At 42.2% G+C, this 9,896-nt stretch overlaps 1 protein-coding gene across 2 annotated transcripts in view; it reads right to left on the bottom strand.

Moving 5' to 3' along the window:
• LOC138951946 (zinc finger C2HC domain-containing protein 1C-like) overlaps positions 1-9,853 on the bottom strand; it is a 26,157-nt gene extending 16,304 nt beyond the window's left edge. For both annotated transcript variants that reach the window (XM_070323510.1, XM_070323511.1), the window contains exon 1: positions 9,487-9,853. The gene's annotated coding sequence lies outside the window, so the exon portion shown is untranslated. The remainder of the gene's footprint in view (positions 1-9,486) is intronic.
• Between the last annotated feature and the right edge of the window lie 43 nt (positions 9,854-9,896).

Below are 9,896 nucleotides of genomic sequence, written 5' to 3'. Positions count from 1 at the left end.
ACAAAGGGGAAAAAAAGAAATAAAAGAAAAGAAAAGAAAGCAAGCTTTGATCTCAGTATTTTCTCCATTATGTATCGACTCACAAAAGAAAAGAAAACAAAGCAAGCTTTGATCTCATTATTTCTATATTATGTATTGACTCACAAAAGAACAGAAAAGAAAAGAAAACAAGTTTTGATCTCAGTATTTTCTCCATTTTGAATTGACTCTCCGATTTCTCAAACATTGTCGATCCCCGAGCATCCCCTCCACCCCCCCCCACCCCATCCTCCACCCTCTTTGAAACGTCTGCGTCAGAGTCACAGCTGACAAGCACAAAGACCCTCTTGGTGCGCTATCTCTGACCGCAGCAAAGGTCACCGGAGGGGAGGGCCGATTGATTTTGTCATGGCAAGGTCAACGTCATCACAACACCCTCTTGCAGATTATTTTTGATGGACAGTTCTCTGGAACCTACAGGAATCATGAATTGTGGTCGATAAATGACTTTGCTTTATTGTTAATGTTTGTAGATCAAAAGGGTTTCTTCGGGATGTTGTTCATTAGCACCTCAACCGGCGATCTCCAGCAATGCAATTTCTCTTTTAGAGATTAATAAAGTTATTGTATTGTATTGTATTGTATTGTATTTCACCATTGAAACCTGACCCGAACACTGGAAGTAAAACGGGCAACTGGCCATTCACCTCCCGGATAACATTTTCTTTGACAGTTGGAAAATATACTGCCATTACAGCCTGCTTTGGTGTGTTATGATACTGCTTTTCGTAACAGATTGCATCGTTTCTGTTTTATACAGGATTCGCATTGTTTAGAAGTACTTGTTTGGACAATAGTTATCGCGCCGTGCGGCACCATGCAGAACAAGAAATTCCTCCGAGGTAGGAAAAACACCCCCGTCCTTACCATTCTCACTGCCACCAACTGAGAAGGTTATTTCCCTTTGACCATTATAATGTCTCTCTATAAGTCCTTGTAGAATGTTAATCCACCAATAACTCCCTAACCGTGTGTTTGACTGGTCCCAATTTTTGTAAGGACCGTCTCAGGAATGTATAGAACCTGTTCACCAAGTTTGGTGACGATCGGTCCGTTCATTCTTGAGATCTATATATGCGAACACAAACACACAAACAAACAAACACATGGACCGAATCCTATACACACCCCTATACCGGGGGTGTAAATACAGGTAGACAAGCAGAAAGGGACCTAGGGGAAAAGTGGACAGGCTAGACAAACAAGAAAGAAAATGAAAGATCAGATGTGACATGAAAAAGAGGCCACAGCAAGCTGGCTGGGACCACCATTTTTATGAGAGAGAAAAAAGGCGAAGGGGGATACACAAGAGAGATAGCGGGTGGGGGGGGTAGAGAGAAGGAGAGAAAGAGAGAGAGAAAGAGGAAGAGAGAGAGGAAGAGAGAGAGAGAGGAAGAGAGAGAGAGAGGGAGAGAGAGAGGGAGAGAGAGAGAGATAGAAAAAGAGAGAGAGAAGTAGAAAGGGGGAGTAGAGAGAGAGAGAGGGGGGGGGTACGAATGAGAGAAAGAGAGAGAGAGAGAGAGAGAGAGAGGGGGAGACAGAGAGATAGAAAGAGAGAGAGAGGAATAACAAGTCGCGTAAGGCGAAAATACAACATTTAGTCAAGCTGTCGAACTCACAGAATGAAACTGAACGCAATGCAATTTTTCAGCAAGACCGTATACTCGTAGCATCGTCAGTCCACCGCTCGTGGCAAAGGCAGTGAAATTGACAAGAAGAGCGGGGTAGTAGTTGCGCTTTCTTTCTTTCTTTATTTGGTGTTTAACGTCGTTTTCAACCATTCAAGGTTATATCGCGACGGGGAAAGGGGTGAGATGGGATAGGGGAAAGGGGAGGAGATGGGATAGAGCCACTTGTTAATTGTTTCTTGTTCACAAAAGCACGAATCAAAAAATTGCTCCAGGGGCTTGCAACGTAGTACAATATATTACCTTACTGGGAGAATGCAAGTTTCCAGTACAAAGGACTTAACATTTCTTACATACTGCTTGACTAAAATCTTTACAAACACTGACTATATTCTATACAAGAAACACTTAACAAGGGTAAAAGGAGAAACAGAACCGTTAGTCGCCTCTTACGACATGCTGGGTAGCATCGGGTAAATTCCCGCAGTGGGGCACTGCGGTTATGAAATTAAAAGCCCCTCCTGTTTTTGGAACCGCAGGAGCTTTCTAGTTTGCTGTTAGGTAGATTTTTGGTTCCTCTTTCCTGTCATGCTCTCTTTTTCTTAATGAATTCTTTTCTTTTTTCTGCCTTCTTGCTCATTCACCTGTATTTTTTCCAAAAATCTCTTCTCTTGCCGCTTGTCTCGCGATTCATGTATAGTTTAATCTGTTAGTGTTCTGATGTAAGTCCAGCAGTAGATAGGTTAAGCCTATTTTAACATACTGGAAACTGGTAATCTTCCAGTAGGTATTAATTTAGTTTTACTAAAGCCTGCTGGGACACAAGTAATGGGTTAGTGCATTTGTAAACAGGAATCGCTTGACAAGTGGCCCCCTTCATCCCCCCCCTTCCTCGTCCTGATATGGCCCTTCGTGGTCGGCTGGGCGTTAAGCTAACAAACAAACAAAAAAATCGGGTAAATTCTTTCTCGTCCCAACCAATATGGGACTCCCCCTAACCCGCGGGGGGTAGTAGTTGCGCTGAGAAGGATAGCACGCTTTTCTGTACCTCTCTTCGTTTTAACTTTCTGAGCGTGTTTTTAATCCAAACATATCATATCTATATGTTTTTGGAATCAGGAACCGACAAGGGACCCCCCGCGGGTTAGGGGGAAGAATTTACCCGATGCTCCCCAGCATGTCGTAAGAGGCGACTAACGGATTATGTTTCTCCTTTTACCCTTGTTAAGTGTTTCTTGTATAGAATATAGTCAATTTTTGTAAAGATTTTAGTCAAGCAGTATGTAAGAAATGTTAAGTCCTTTGTACTGGAAACTTGCATTCTCCCAGTAAGGTAATACATTGTACTACGTTGCAAGCCCCTGGAGCAAATTTTTGATTAGTGCTTTTGTGAACAAGAAACAATTGACAAGTGGCTCTATCCCATCTCCCCCCTTTCCTCGTCGCGATATAACCTTCGTGGTTGAAAACGACGTTAAACACAAAATAAAGAAAGAAAGAACCGACAAGGAATAAGATGAAAGTGTTTTTAAATTGATTTCGAAAATTTAATTTTGATCACAATTTTTATATTTTTAATTTTCAGAGCTTGTTTTTAATTCAAATATAACATATTTATATGTTTTTGGAATCAGAAAATGATGAAGAATAAGATGAACGTAAATTTGGATCGTTTTCAGGGCCGGACTAGGCGAAGAGGAGGGGGGGGGGGGGGGGGGGGTTGCCAGTGGTGGCCCAGGGGGATGTCCCGCCTGGCAGCAGGGGCGGATCAGTTCATTTTATGGGTGGTTTTTTACAAAAGTATATTGTGAAGATATGGGTGTGAAGGCGCGAAGCATGCCCCCCCCGGAAAATTTAGAAAAAAAGGATGCAAAATGGTGCAATCTGGTGCATTCTGAGGATGATCATTACCAGTTTCAGGCAGCAGATTTTGTCACTGATTAATACCCCAAAAATTGAAACTCAATGTAAAATAAAGAAATGCAAACCTCATTCAATATTTTTATTTTTTGGCTGGGGGGGGGGGGGCTCCGGAAACCCTAGAACCCCCCCCCCCCCCTCGTTGTGGGGGTCAGGGGGCGAAGCCCCCTGAAGCTGATGGGTAGGTCATATTCTGAGATAGGAAAATGGTCGCTCCTTGCATGAAACGGCATAAAATAAGCAATAATAAAAAAAAAATTAAATAAGTAAGGTACATGTTTAGGCTAGGGGGGGGGTTGCGCAACCCCCATAACCCCCCCGGTAGTCCGGCCCTGGTTTTATTAAAAAAATATATTTGTTTTACATTTTCAGATTTTTAATGACCAAAGTCATTAATTAATTTTTAAGCCACCAAGCTGAAATGCAATACCGAAGTTCGGCCTTTGTCGAAGATTTCTTGGCCAAAATTTCAATCAATTTGATTGAAAAATGAGGGTGTGACAGTGCCGCCTCAACCTTTACAAAAAGCCGGATATGACGTCATCAAAGGTATTTATCGAAAAAAAGAAAAAATAGGTCCTGGGATATCATTCCCAGGAACTCTCATGTAAAATTTCATAAAGATCGGTCCAGTAGTTTGGTCTGAATCGCTCTACACACACACACACACACACACACACAAAAACACACACACACACACACACAAACACACAAGACACACACACACACACACATACACCACGATCCTCGTCTCGATTCCCCCTCTATGTTAAAACATTTAGTCAAAACTTGACTAAATGTAAAAAGGAGAGAGAGGGTGAGACGAGAGAGACACTGACACTGACACTGACACAGTTTAATTGAATATGGGCAATGGGGGGGGGGGGGGGGGGGGTACACATGAATCACAGGAGAAAATAGAAAACATGATATTTAAACGTATGCAAAATACACAGTGGTTTGTTCCAAGCTTTCCTCTATCTATAATCTTGCACATCAATGCTGCCTAATATATACATACAACCGAACAATAAATACAGCAACAACAAAACCTTCAGCGACAATTAATCCTCATTATTATTTAACATTGACAATCTTAACTGAAATGCAAAAAACAAAAACTTTGCTAAATCTACAATTGTTTCTGTGTCTTGTTTTTTAAACATGGTAATCATACTGCCCAACTGATCACCAACACTTAAAAACTGTGCTAAATACTTTATTCTTAACTCACAATATGTTTGGCATTCAAACAAAAAATGGATTTCGGTCTCTAATTTATCTTCACAAAAGGGGCAACACTTGTTTTCTGTTGAATTTTGGAAGCGATATCTGTGGATATTTATCTGTGAAACGCCCATTCTAAATTGAGCGATGACATTTCTGTACACATCTTTCCATACAATGTCCACATAACGTTCTTTTTCAAAACAGGCTTTATATTTTCCATACAGTGATAGGCGCTCACTCGAGTCCAAATGATTACGCCAATCATGACGAGAGAGAGAAAGGGAGAGAGAGAGGAGTGGAAAGGGGGAGCAGAGGGAGCGAGAGAGGGGGCGGGAGCGTGTCTATGCATAAGTGCATGAGCTTAAAGCTGTGGTCTATTTATGACTTTCCGGGGCTACGAGGTTGAAAAATAGGGACAAAATCATGTACATATTTGTTTTACAATTTTCAGTTTTTTAATGACCAAAGTCATTAAGTAATGTTTAAGCCACCAAGCTGAAATGCAATACCGAAGTCCGGGCTTCGTCGAACATTACTTGACAAAACTTTCAACCAATTTGGTTGAAAAATGAGGGCGTGACAGTGCCGCCTCAACTTTCACGAAAAGCCGGATATGACGTCATCAACGACATTTATCCAAAAAAATGAAAAAAACGTTCGGGGATTTCATACCCAGGAACTCTCATGTCAAATTTCATAAAGATCGGTCCAGTAGTTTAGTCTGAATCGCTCTACACACACACACAGACACAGACACACACACACACACACCACGACCCTCGTCTCGATTCCCCCTCTATGTTAAAACATTTAGTCAAAACTTGACTAAATGTAAAAAGGCAAGCTATAAGCTGATAAACCAGAGCTCGCCAGCTGTGCACAAAACATTCCTCCTCCTTCGATCTGCGTGTACTGTAAATTGAAACAGTGACTCATGCAACATGAATGCAACGTTCTATACTCGAACATCACATTAAAAACAGTAACAGCAGGACTCGAAGCACGTCTGGCTAACAGCATTTGTCGAGTGACGTAATAATGGCGAGAGGATTAGTCTTATGGGTTTCTATTCTTGGCCGTAAGAATATCACGCTGTCAAGGTGTTTCCTAAGCTGGTTAGACCCAATACTGGCGGAATATTGCCTGTTTCGCTTTAGTACAAAGAGAGTAGAGTGATTAGATGATTAGTTTCCATACCATCCCGAAGAAGGCAGGTACATGCCGAAATATTGATATAAAAGCACCTAACCTGGTTACTGGTGTGTTTTCTTTTATTTAAATGATTAGATGATTATCATCAAAGCAAAATGCTTTTTGTGAGAACTAATCATATCAGTTATAATAGTTGTACTTCTGTTTTTCTTTGTTTGTTCTGTTTCTGTTTGTCTCTCTCTTCCCTCCCCCTCTCTCTCTCTCTCTGCTTCTGTCTCTCACTTGCGCTCTCTCTGTCCGCATCTCTCTCTCTATCTCTCTGTCCGCCTCCTCCCTCTCTCTCTCTCTCTCTCTCTCTCTCTCTCTCTCTCTCTCTCTCTCTCTCATTTCGGTTTCTTCTAAATAGTTAATATTATGTTTTTTATAATTATGTATTGCTTCTATCAACATGTTTCTGGTTTTGCTTACTTGCTGACTTTTTTTATTTTCTAGTTGTTTGTTTGTTTGCTTTTTGCTCGCTTATTTGTTTTGTTGTTGTTCATCATCATCATCATCATCATCATCAGCAGCAGCAGCAGCAGCAGCAGCATCAGCAGCAGCAGCAGCAGCAACGTCGTCATTCTTCTGCAACTCTGAGCTACGGTCACACGAACATTGATCGATGTGGCGTAAATACAAGTACAAACCTTTTGCTTCGAAAATCAAATCACCGTAAATAGGCTCGGACAGAAACGTCAGTTTTTTGCCTTACAGAATTCACTAAAGTGTGACGGACCAGTTCTGTGATTTGAAGAAATGCCGTTCTGTCTTCTCCTCACAGATAGCATCGAACAACTGCAGAGTTTCAAAACACCTGACTTGAAATATTGAGACGAGGGACCCAGCAGCGTAACGTTGTAATGGATGTTTGAACTGTATGTCAGAGAAAAACGGAGTAACAATACAGAATATGCTACTCAAGGTTCAGGTGATTTAAAGCAAACAGTTACAGACGGGTCTTTTCATTTGTAGAATCCAACCCTAATCGAAAGACACGATCACTAGACTGTGCTAACCCTTGTAACCATTCCTGGGGTACACACACATGTACAAAGACATGCTCTTGACCTCCTCAGAGAAAAATCTAACGCTTTGCTTTCACCAAAGTCACGGAACTGCGGTGTCAGTCGCTCCGAAGCGGTCTAAGTTCCCAGAGACTCCCACACCTCTCTAACTCTAAGACATGTTTTTTTTCACTAACAACGGGGAAGAAAAAGGTCAATCCGCTTTGTGAACTGATTCCTCCCACCTTTTCTGCTCGAATGGATAAATCTTTTGAGAACCGAACTAACAACATTGTGAATGAAGACAAAATAAATATTAACCAGTGAAAAGGTGAAGAATTGATTTTATACAAAGAAGATTGGTCAATGGAGTTTTCGGACCCGTCGGCGAAAACGTCAGTGACATTTTTTCGTACGCTGCATGAGAATCTCCCCGTGTAGATTCTTCGGTCTTCAGTAAATGTTTGACATTCCAAGACAAACCGACCCCCCCCCCCCCCCCCCCCCCCCCCCCCCCCCCCCCCCCCCCCCCCTCCTACCCTCACTCCACACAGACATGCAGACCGGCACAGACTCGGGCAGAGAGAGAGAGAGAGAGAGAGAGAGAGAGAGAGAGAGAGAGAGAGAGAGAGAGAGAGAGAGAGAGAGAGACACACACACACACATACACACACACACACACACACAAACAACCGTCACTATATACATCTCCTGTTGCCTATCACCTATCCCACAGTATGGCGACACTGAATACTTCGGACAAATGCGTAAACCGATGATCGCCCCACACTAGGCACCGAATGGTACCGGAGGTATTAGTCTGCATGCATTAACCGGTGTGTGACGGCGGTAGGTATAAAACCTATGCTAGCCGCCCGACAATGGCTTGGCCGTTTATAGTATGTAAAAGGTGCTTACAGTTTACGGTTTCCGGGTGCCGGGGTATCGCCGGGGATTTAGACGCTATCGAATGGCCCTGCATTGCCCCCGAGTTATTTATATGAGAGATCTATGTACACCTACCCAGGTTGGGTTTCCCGAACAACAGTCAGTGCCTAACAATGCAGGGAAAGCGATGAGGGGGAAAAGGGTGGGACCAAAAAGGCGTGCAAGCAAAGCCGGTGACGAACATATGTTCTGTGATCATCTACGTGGAAAATATACTGAATGAGAAAACACAGATGCAAACAAACAAACAAACAACCAGACAAATAAAAACAAACATGTGTATATGTCAAAACAACACATATACTTGTTCGTATTAGATAAAAAAAATAAAAATAAAAAAATAAAAAAAACCACCCAACACATAACAATACAAAACACACAACAACAACAACAAATTTATGTTTTGTTGTTGCTGTGTTACTTGCTTATGTAGCCACTTGCTTGTTCGTTTTTCATTAACCACATGTAGTTTATTTACTCCATGAACAATGTATTGTGCTGAACAAGTGAAACAGCTATTGATCATAGCCCCCACCCCCACCTCCCCTCCACCACCCATTCCCTTTTTTTGCTCTTGCTCGATGGAACCAACGTCGATTTCAATCAATAGTCTACACGTAATTAAACGCGTGCCCTTGTGTCTATACATCTCCCCTCAAAACAAATTAGGCATTCTTTTGTTGGCAGAGAGAGAGAGAGAGAGAGAGAGAGAGAGAGAGAGAGAGAGAGAGAGAGAGAGAGAGAGAGAAAGAGAGAGAGAGAGAGAGAGAGAGAGAGAGAGAGAGAATGTGTGTGTGTGTGTGTGTGTGTGCGTGTGTGTGTGTTTGTGTTTGTGTGCGTGTGTGTGTGTGTGTGTGTGTGTGCGTGTTGGTGTAAACAGATCCCCTCGAAGTAACTGAAGATTTTGTTCACTTCACACACAGTCCAAACATACATGTACTACAAACGTCACGCTGCAGAGTTTCTCCACAGTCCCTATGCACGGAGAATCGCTTCTGTAGTATCATCTTTCTGCAGATGATAACGCTAACACTGAAACTGTCACCATCAAAACATCCCGTCAACTGACGACTGGGCAATAGCGTCGTCGAGAGATAACAAACACTTCAACACCAAGTTAACTGAGAGATTCACTGCTAGTGTTGGTATCCGACATCGGACATGGCACTCCTTCTTCCCTTAAGCCTTCATATCAGCAAAATAGGTTATAGCACCGATTAAGGAAATAAAAGAAAACGTTAGCAGTCAAACAGATTTTTTTTTTTAGTTCTGTATGCTGAACGAAGCGTAGAAACTCGGAGAGTAAGTGCTGCTAAATGCAGTTTCTCTCGTATAGTAATCATGCCAGTCCCATTTAAAACAATGCTGTTTTAAAACTTTATTCCAAATCAAGCCTGATTCCTAGATTTCACGACAATTTAAACAGAAAACAACAGTCCTATCAATCACAAAACGTACAGAAAGTCCCCTGCAACATTCGAAACTCAACATCACTGACATTCGAATCACACAAATTCTCCTCTCACCTTTTCTGTGGAGTGGGACAGAGACAGTCAAGCCGTTGCTTGCTACGCGTACGGACCGCGTGCCTGTGGTGTTTTGTTCAACGGCTGTGCCAACGCAGTGTATATATCAACCTATCGATCTTTCCGTCGGCGTATGGGAGACAACTGGTGGCCGCCATGTTGTTTACTCCAACAAACTTAGCAACGCAGTTTCAGCGGCAGGGTTTCGAGTGATCAAGCGAAAACTGGCACTGGAAGAGCTCAGGGAAATTTCACATAGGTGGTAGATTGATGTCAGATTTAAAGAAATTTTGATCAAAATTGAATGATTTGGTGTCACTGGAATGAAAACAAAAGTGAAAGTACGACGAAAACGACGTTGGCAACCATAAACGAGAATGGCTAAAAACTAAAACCGAAAACGGAATAAT

Source organism: Littorina saxatilis, linkage group LG17 (assembly GCF_037325665.1).
Source record: "Littorina saxatilis isolate snail1 linkage group LG17, US_GU_Lsax_2.0, whole genome shotgun sequence".
NCBI lineage: Eukaryota > Metazoa > Mollusca > Gastropoda > Littorinimorpha > Littorinidae > Littorina > Littorina saxatilis.
The sequence above is the reverse complement of the archived record's forward strand: the minus strand, read 5'-3'. Positions and strand labels throughout refer to the sequence as shown.